The sequence below is a fragment of the Heterocephalus glaber genome, unplaced genomic scaffold (genome assembly GCF_053883595.1).
Source record: "Heterocephalus glaber isolate CG9 unplaced genomic scaffold, H.glaber_assembly_v1.0 deba00001481, whole genome shotgun sequence".
Taxonomy (NCBI): Eukaryota; Metazoa; Chordata; class Mammalia; order Rodentia; family Bathyergidae; genus Heterocephalus; species Heterocephalus glaber.
Window position 1 is genome coordinate 61,574,122 of NW_028258317.1, and position 9,424 is coordinate 61,583,545.

Consider the following 9,424-nt stretch of genomic DNA (forward strand, 5'->3'; position numbering starts at 1 on the left):
TTCCTCCTCCTTATCACTGTCTTTTTAATTTACAGTACTGTAGTTTGAACATAGGTGCTCCTGAATACTAGGCAAGCATTTACCACTGAGTCACCTCCCTCCGCAGCCCTTTTTATATTGAGATAGTGTCTCTCTGAGTTGCTTAGGCTTGCCTTGAGCTTGTGACCCTCCTGCCTCAGCCTCCTGAGTAGCTGTGAGTTCAGGCTTGCCCCACATGCCCAGCAATTTTCTTCTTTTAATCTTCAGCCATTCTGGGGCCTTCAACTCTGTCCTCAAATACTTTCAACTATGAAGACTGCAATTCTGCTTGGATTCTGGCTTTAGAGTATCCCTCAGATTGCTTCTTGGCCTTTTGGCTAAGATCAAGTGTAGAGTATCCCTCAGACTCCGCAGTTTTCTTTAAAAAAAGCTATAAAAAGGATCTTACCTAGTTCATTCCTCCCTTCTTTTTTAAAGGATCTACTATCCTCCAAATTAAACATACTTGTAGTTATTCTAATCCCTTCAATAAGTTTTTATTTAAAAAATTTTGCCTGGAGATCATAATTTTTTTGCTGCAGGAGGTTTGTTCTGATATAAACCATTCCTCCATTGTGGAAAATGCATCTCCTCCATGCTCCTGTCCCAGTGAGTAGTCCTGACTAGTGATGAGGTTTTATGTGGAGCAAAATGGGCTTAGCCATGTGGGCTGGAGGACACAGGGCCCGAAAAGCCAGGCAATGGATATTTTGCACGATGAAGCAGACAACAGGGAAAGGGTCACACCTGAATTATGGATAGCTTTTGTTTTTAAATATTAGAATGATGCTGACATTTATTATAATTCATGGAGAGACTCGACATGTATTCAAATGAATTGGTATGGTATTTCTATCATTTACATGAAGCAAATGTCAGAACAGAAGTAAGACCATCAATTTATCCTTGTAATTATAAGTTCTTCCCTTTTCCTTTGGTTCCTACTCTGTCTTTTCCCTCTCCCTTCCCCTTTTGCTTCCTCCTTCTTTTTCTTGTCTTTTATCTGTTCCTTGCCCAGCCTCTTTATTTTCCTCAACTTTGTGACTAATATGTGAAGGTGGTATTAGACCTATTCAAATATATCTCAAGAATTCAAATTATGTCTTTAAATACAGTCCAATATTTTTATTTAGTAAAAACATTTATTTTTATTTTTTCACTTTACTGTTCCAAATGTTTAGCAAAATGGCTCATATTAGTAGCAAAACAGAAGGAAATTAAATATTAAAACTAGGAAAATCATTTGTTAAATTATAATAATATATCAATTCAAAGAAACATTGGGATATTTCTATAATTATGATGGGCAAATCTGACCTTGGAAAAGATGTTTTGTGAAAAATTGGTACAAAATTATATGTATACCATGATGCAGACTGTGAAAATGTTTTGCATATCACAAACACTGGAATACATAAACTATTAGTGCTGCAAGTAAGAGGATTATGAAGTCTGTCTTATTTTCTAAATCTTTTCAGAACAGTGGAAATCTAACTCTATGTTAAAATTCCTTTTTGTTAAAGCAAGTTCAATAGGAATAGATAAGGGCAATAATCTGGGTTCTCCATTTAAACATCAAGGGTTTGGAGTTATAAGTGTTCCAGGATTAAGTATGGCTGTACCTTCTAGTTTATAATTTACACAAATCCATGAATCATGGTCTTCTGGTAATAGCCTCTTCTCTGTGTCTGGTGAAAGCCTGAGTGTCTCTCCTGTCTAATACATGGGGTTGGAGAGTTTCTAGGTCCTTAGGCACTGAACTTGTGATGCTGGACAGGTAGGAAGCAGGCATCCAGATGTAAGAAAGGTTGAATTCTTTCTGTATTTTGGATGGAGAATCACAAGATGCAATGAGTACCCAAGGAAAAGATGGGAAGCAACTTCAGGACAGAGCTTCAAGTTGCTATCAGCTATCTGATTTACCCTGTCAAGCTTGATGATGTTCCTTCTTGTTTTCATGCTTATGATACACTGCTGGGTGGAGGATGAGTTTAGAAGACTGAGATAAGATAGATTAGGGATTCTTTGTGGCATCTATAACTTTTGGTTAAAGATGTCCATGTTGGTTGCAGACATGTGGCACCATAATGCCTGTGAATAGAGTTATCATAAATTTATTGTCCAAATCAGAATACTTTTGAAAGTCAAAGGGGTGTGGTGGTGCTTTTAGCTAGAGAATAGGCACAAAATAGGATATTGCAAGCAGACTGAAGCATAAGATCAATTTACTGGTAATTTATTAGACTCTTCAGCTACACTAGGATAATAAAAACTCCCTTGTTTGTCTTTCAGGTCCCCAGAAAAACTTGAATGAAGGAACAGGGAATTGTTCTGCATGAGTCTTCCTAGCTTTGGCTCTTTGGATTTCCAAATCACTGGGGATTTTGAGTGGGGGCTTGCATGATTAATATGATGTTTCAAGTAGAAATGTCTTGCAAAAAAATGTAGGAGGGTCTAGGAGGGTGTGAACTGGTGAGTCAAAGAACTCAACAAGGGAATAGCTGTAGTCATTCAGCTTTTGTACAAGCAGATAAAGAGAACAATTATCCCAGTATCCTTTAGGGATAGGAAAATATGATAATAATTCCCATATTCTTCCATTGCCCAGCACCCCCAGTGTAGAAACCAGTGTAACTTTTTAAACAATGCTTTTCTCTAATGGCACAGATTCATAGAGGAAAAATTATTGTTTGCCTTCTTAATCATTTAGAACAATTGTTCTTACAGTGTGATCTGCTGGCTTTGAGCAGCTTGAGAGGTCTCTGTGAGTGACCTAAGAGCTAGAATTGTGTAAGATTATTGCTAAAACCCTGACATCTCACTGCTTTCATTTGTAGTGTGAAATGATAATTGACTTCTAAGTGGTGATAAAATGTAGAGCAAGTATTTGTGTTTCATTTAAGTGTTATATAAATCTTGGTAAATGCTTTTAGGGTTGTTTTTGCAGGTAAGTATTCAGGGTAATCATTTCGTGTGATGAAATAGGCCAATAAATATTTCTGCACTAAGGAAACCAGAGCTCACAATTTCTCAATAGAGAGGCAAGTGAAGGTCTTAGTCATTACCATGGCTTTGTATGAATGTATTTGTGATGTCTCTTTTCAAGTTCTTGCAATCTTTATTTGTTAAAAAGTTTTATCAGGGCATGTTTGCACTACATAATGAATACATCCATTGTGGGGGATTGATACATGTACAGTACACATCTCCATTCTTTTTTCCTCTTCCTCTTCACCCCTTGCCTTTTGCCAGCATCAGATTTATTGATTTATCTTAGAAGTCCTCATAAAGTTAATTATCATACATACAGATTAACAGCTGAACTAACAGGTCAAAAAACCACATAAAACACTTAGACTAAATCAAGGTATACTTTTAGATACATTGTCCATGCTGGGTTACAATAACTTCTCTCTCCTTTTTCCTCTTGTCTGTCTTTTATTTTGTACTTTATTTATATATTAAGTTTCTCATATAAGAGAAACCACATGATATTTAAACTTGTGTGTTGATTTATTTCTTTTAACATTATAGTCTCAAGATGCATTCATTTTTCTACAAATGAATCATGTTTATCCTTCTTTACGGTAGAGTAGTACTCCATTGCATATAAATAAATTTTCTTTATCCATTCATCTGTTGATGGACATATAGGCTGCTTGCAAGATTTAGCTATTATGAATTGTGCTGCTATAAACATGAGTATGTATAGATCACTGTGGTATGATGTCTTTAACTCTTTTGGGAAAAAAACCTAGAAAGGGAATAGCTGGGTCAAATGGAATTTTGAAAGTTACTTTTTGGAGAAATCTCCATACTGATCTTACAGTGGTGGTACCAGTTTATACTCCCACCAACAATGGAGAAGGATTCCTTTTCCCCCACAGTCTCGCCAGCACATTATTGGTTGAATTTTTGAGGATGGCCATTCTTTTTGGAATGAGATGGAATCTCAGTGTTGTTTTAATCTGTGAGTTTCTTTTTGAAATAAATATGTTACTTGTATACTGCAAATTGTTTAGGTTCTGTTTCTTGATCCATTCTGCCAGTCTGTATCTTTTCCGCATCTATTTTTTTTGTATTAAATTCTTTTATTGGTACATTGTAGGTATACAACACAATTACATTTCTCACTGGGAATTGTACCTTTACATAATGCATCTTGGTTCTTATTTTTTCCCCATTCCTAGCCCTCCCTTCACGCCCTCCACCCTTCCCTATTTACAAAGACTTTATTTCCATTTTTTCCATTTCTCATCATTTTTCCTTTCCCTTCTTTCCTTTCCCCTGCCCCTCCCACTACCCCTACCCCTTTGGACCTTTTCTTCCTATTTTGCATTATTGATTCTTCATTCTAATCATTGGTACATTTTAGGTATACAATATAATGACATTCATCATTGGAAATTTGCACCTTTACATAATCTCTCTTGGTTCTTATTTTTCACCCTTGCCCAGCCCTCCCTTCAACCCCACCAGTCCTCCCTGTTTACAAAGATTTTGTTCCTATTTTTCCATTTTCTCATATTAATCTCATTCCCTTCTATCCTTTCCCCTAGCCCTCCCACTTCCTTCCCCTTTGCCCCTTTTCTTCCTATTTCACATTACCTATTATACATTTAGTCCTTATTTACACTTTCAGTTTCTCACAGCAGAGAAACTATTCGGTATTTACACATGTGTGTCCTATTTATTTCACTTAAGAGTATCACCTCAATGTGCATCCACTTAGCTATAAATGTCTCTAATTTCTCATTTTTTATGGCTGAGTAGTACTCCATTTTATAAAAAAACCACATTTTCTTTATCCAGTCTCCAGTTGATGGGCATTTGGGCTGTTTCGAAGTTTTAGCTATTACAAACTGCGCTGCTATGAACATGGGTGCACATATATCACTGTGGTATGATTCTTTTAATTCTTTGGGGAAGATCCCCAGCAGTGGAATAGCGGGGTCAAATGGGACTTCCAGTCCAAGTTCTTTGAGGTATCTCTGTATTAATTTCCACAGTGGTTGCACCAGTCTACACTCCCACCAGCAATGGAGCAGGGTTCCTCTTTCCCCACAGCCCCACCAGCATTTGTTATTGGTTGATTTCATGATAACAGCCATTCTTCCTGGAGTGAAGTGGAATCTCAGTGTTGTTTTCATTTGCATCTCCCGAATGACCAGTGATGTTGAACATTTTCTCATGTATTTATTTGCTATTTCTACTTCTTTGTCTGAGAAATGTCTGTTCATTTCAGATGCCCATTTTTGGATTGGATCTTTAAATTTGGGAGGTCTGATCTTTTTAAGTTCTTTATAGATTCGAGATAGTAGACCTTTGTCTGAGGAAGAGCAGGTGAAGATTTTTTCCCACATTGTGGGTTGTCTCTTCACACTGCTGGTGGTTTCTCTTGCTGTGCAGAAGCCTTTTAATAAGAAGAGATCCCACTTGTTGATTGTTTGTGCTAGTTCACGGGCAACTGAGGTTTTGTTCATAAAATCTTTTCCTACACCGATGTCTTCAAGGGTTCTACCTAACCTCTGTTCCAACTGGTTCAGAGTTTCTATTTTAATATTTAGATCTTTAATCCATTTTGATTTTAGTTTAGTGCATGGGGAGAGATACAGGTCTAGTTTTAATCTTTGTTAAGTTGAAGCCCTATTTTTCCAACACCATTTATTAAAGAGGCTATCTTTCCTCCATTGAGGGTGTTTGGCTCCTTTGTCAAAGATGAGATGGCTGAGTGTGTCTGGCGTTGTTTCTGCATCTTCTAATCTGTTCCACTGGTCCTCAAGTCTGTTTCTTTGCCAGTACAATGCTGTTTTTATCACAGTAGCTTTGTAGTAGAGTTGCAGGTTGGGGATTGTGATACCCCCTGCCATGTCTCTGTTACCTAGAATTGCTTTTGCTATTCTGGGTCTTTTCTTGTTCCAAATGAATTTTTGGATTGTTTTCTCGAGGTCTATGAAGTATGCTGCTGGGATCTCAATTGGAATTGCATTAAATCTATATAGCAGTTTTGCAAGTATGGCCATTTTCACTATATTAATCCTTCCTACCCAGGAGCAGGGGATGTCTGTCCATTTTCTGTTATCATCTTCAATCTCTCTTTTCAGATGCCATAGTTTTCAGAGAAGAGGTCTTTGATTTCTTTCGTTAGGATAATTCCTAGGTATTTCAGTTTTTTGGATGCTATTGTGAAAGGAATTCTTTGCCCTATTTCTCTCTCAGTGAGTCTGTCATTGGTGTAGAGGAAAGCTATTGATTTTTATGTGTTGACCTTGTAACCAGGTACTTGACTGAATTTGGTTATTAAGTCTAGAAAACTTTTGGTGGAGTTCTTGGGGTCTTCTATATAGAGTATCATGTCATCTGCAAATAATGACAATTTGACTTCTTCATTACCTATCTTTATTCCTTTTATTTCTTTCTCTTGTCTAATTGCCATGGCTAATGTTTCCAGAACTATATTGAACAAGAGTGGTGATAGTGGACATCCTTGTCTTGTTGCTGATTTTAGTGTGAAGGATTTCAGGTTTTGACCATTTATTATGATATTGGCTGTTGGGTTTTCATAGATGGCTTGTATCAGTTTGAGGTAGAGACCATCTATTGCAATTTTTTGTAGGGTTTTTATCATAAATGCATGTTGGATTTTGTCAAATGCTTTTTCTGCATCTATGGAGATGATCATATGTTTTTTGTCCTTGGCTCTATTGATATAGTGTATTACATTGATTGATGTCTGTATATTGAACCATCCCTCCATCCCTGGGATGAATCCCACTTGATCAGGGTGTATGATCTTCTTGATGATCTTCTGCATTCTGTTTGCCAGTATCTTATTAAGGATTTTTGCATCTATGTTCGTTAGTGAGATTGGCCTATAGTTCTCTTTTTCAGTTGGATCTTTCTCTGCTTTGGTGATCAAGGTAATGCTTGCTTCCAGGAATGAATTTGGGAGTATTGCTTCCCTTTCAATTTCATTGAAGAGTTTAAAGAGTAGTGGCAGCAGTTCCTCTCTAAATGTCTTGTAGAATTCAGCAGTGAAGCCATCAGGGCCCGGGCTTTTCTTAGCTGATAAGTTTTTAATTACCTTTTCAATTTCATTGGTTGATATTGGGTTGTTCAGAATTTTTAGGTGTTCTTCGTTCAACTTTGGTAATTCATATGTATCTAGGAATCTGTCCATTTCTTCTGTGTTGTCCATCTTATTGGCGTATAGGTTCTGGAAGTAGGTATTGATGATCCTCTGGATTTCTGCTGGGTCTGTTGTAATTTCACCCTTTTCATTCCTAATTGCATGGATTTGTGCCTTTTCTTTCCTTTTTCTGACAAGGTTGGCTAAAGGTTTGTCAATTTTGTTGATTCTTTCGAAGAACCAACTCTTGGTTTCATTGATTTTTTTGTATTGTTCTCTTAGTCTCCATTGCATTGATTTCTCCTCTGATCTTTATAATTTTCCCCCTTGTATGAGCTCTGGGGTTGTCCTGCTCTTCTTTTTCTAGAAGCTTGAGGTGCAGCATCAGGTTGTTTAATTGGGCTCATTCTGTTTTCCTAATATGCGTATTCACTGCTATGAATTTCCCTCGTAAGACTCCTTTCATTGTGTCCATAGATTCCGATATGTTGTATTGTCATTGTCATTTAATTGAAGGAACTGTCTGATTTCTTCTTTAATTTCCTCTGTGACCCATTGGTTATTCAGAAGTGTGTTGTTCAATTTCCACGTGTTTATAAAATTTTTCCAGTTTCTTTTGCTATGGATCTCCAATTTCATCGCACTGTGGCCTGATAATATACAGGGGATAACTTCAATTCCTTTGCACTTACTTAACCATGTTCTATGTGTGAGTATGTGGTCTATTTTTGAGAATGACCCATGTGCCGCTGAGAAGAATGTGTATTCTGATTTTGTGGGGTGGAACACTCTGTAAACATCTGTTCAGTTCATTTGTTCAAGAGTTTGATTGAGTTCTAGTATTTCATTACTTATTTTTAGTCTAGTTGATCTATCCATTTGTGACAGTGGGGTGTTGAGGTCCCCCACTACAATTGTATTAGTGCATATATGACTTTTCATGTCCGTTTATATTTGTTTTATATAGTTGGGTGCACTAGTGTTTGGTGCATAGATATTTATGATTGTCATCTCTTCCTCTTGGATTCTTCCCTTTACAAGGATGTAAGGATCTCTCTTCATCAGTGTTGGTTTGAAATCTACTTGATCTGCCAAGAGGATAGCTACTCCTGCTTTTTTTTGGGTTCCTGTCTCATGGAGTATTGTTTTCCACCCTTTAACTTTCAGTCTATGAGTTTCCTTTTGAATTAAGTGTGTTTCTTGTATGCATCATATCGTTGGATTTTGCTTCTTGACCCATTCTGCCAGTCTATTTCTTTTGATTGGTGAATTGAGACCATTAACGTTGATGGCTATAACTGAAACGTATTGACTTGTCATTGCCATGACTTTTTCTTTTTGTTGGGTTCTCTGCCTTTACATTTAATTTCTTGTCATGCCAGATGGGTTCATTCTGCTTTGCTTCCTAGGGTTGTGATCCTCAATGTCTTTTTCTAGGGTATTGTGTAAAATTCTTTGGAGTGCTGGTTTGGTATTCACGAAGTTCCTAAGGTGCTCTTTGTCATGAAAGTATCTTATTTTTGAATCCATTTTGAAAGATAGTTTTGCAGGGTACATCAATCTGGGTTGGAGGCTGTTTTCTTTTAGGGCTTGGAATATGTCACTCCAAGCTCTTCTTGCCTTGATGGTTTGTGTTGAGTAGTCTGCTGTGAGTCTGATGGGCTTTCCTTTGTATGTGATTTGTTTCTTTTCTCTGACTGCTTGAACTTTGTTCTTCTGTTGTGTTTCTGGAATCTTAACAATTATATGCCTATGTGTAGTTTTTTTTTTGATGAAGGCTACTTGGAGTCCTATATTCCTCACTTATCTGTATGTCAAGTTCTTTTCCCCTGCTTGAGAAGTTTTCTGCCATTATTTCTGTGAAGAGATTTTTTATGTCATCTCCACTCTCTCCTATTCTTCTTTGCATCATCTAGCAGCTGCTGGATTGATTTCTCATGTTGCCTTATAATTTTGAAGCAATTTTTCTTTTCCTGGTCACTAATTGTAATCTTATCTTCTATATCTGAAATTCTGTCTTCACATTGGCTCATTCTGTTGTGTAGACTTTCAATGGAGTTTTTCATCTCCTGGCAATCTATTTGCAACTGTTTTATGGATTCCATTTGTTTCTTATGTTGGGATTCCATCATGTTCCTGAGCTCCTCTCTAGATTTATTAATCATGTCTTGCACTAGGGGCACAATTTCTCCTGTTATCTGAGAAATTATTTCTGATTTCGTTTTTTCCAGATCCCCTTTTGTTGCCAGTTCGGGTAGTCCAGGTGGTTGAGTATCA

General features: G+C 37.0%; 1 pseudogene; it reads left to right on the forward strand.

The window, feature by feature from the left end:
* The first annotated feature begins 336 nt into the window (after window positions 1–336).
* LOC147825985 (U2 spliceosomal RNA) lies at window positions 337–505 on the forward strand (annotated as a pseudogene).
* The last annotated feature ends 8,919 nt before the right edge of the window (window positions 506–9,424 follow it).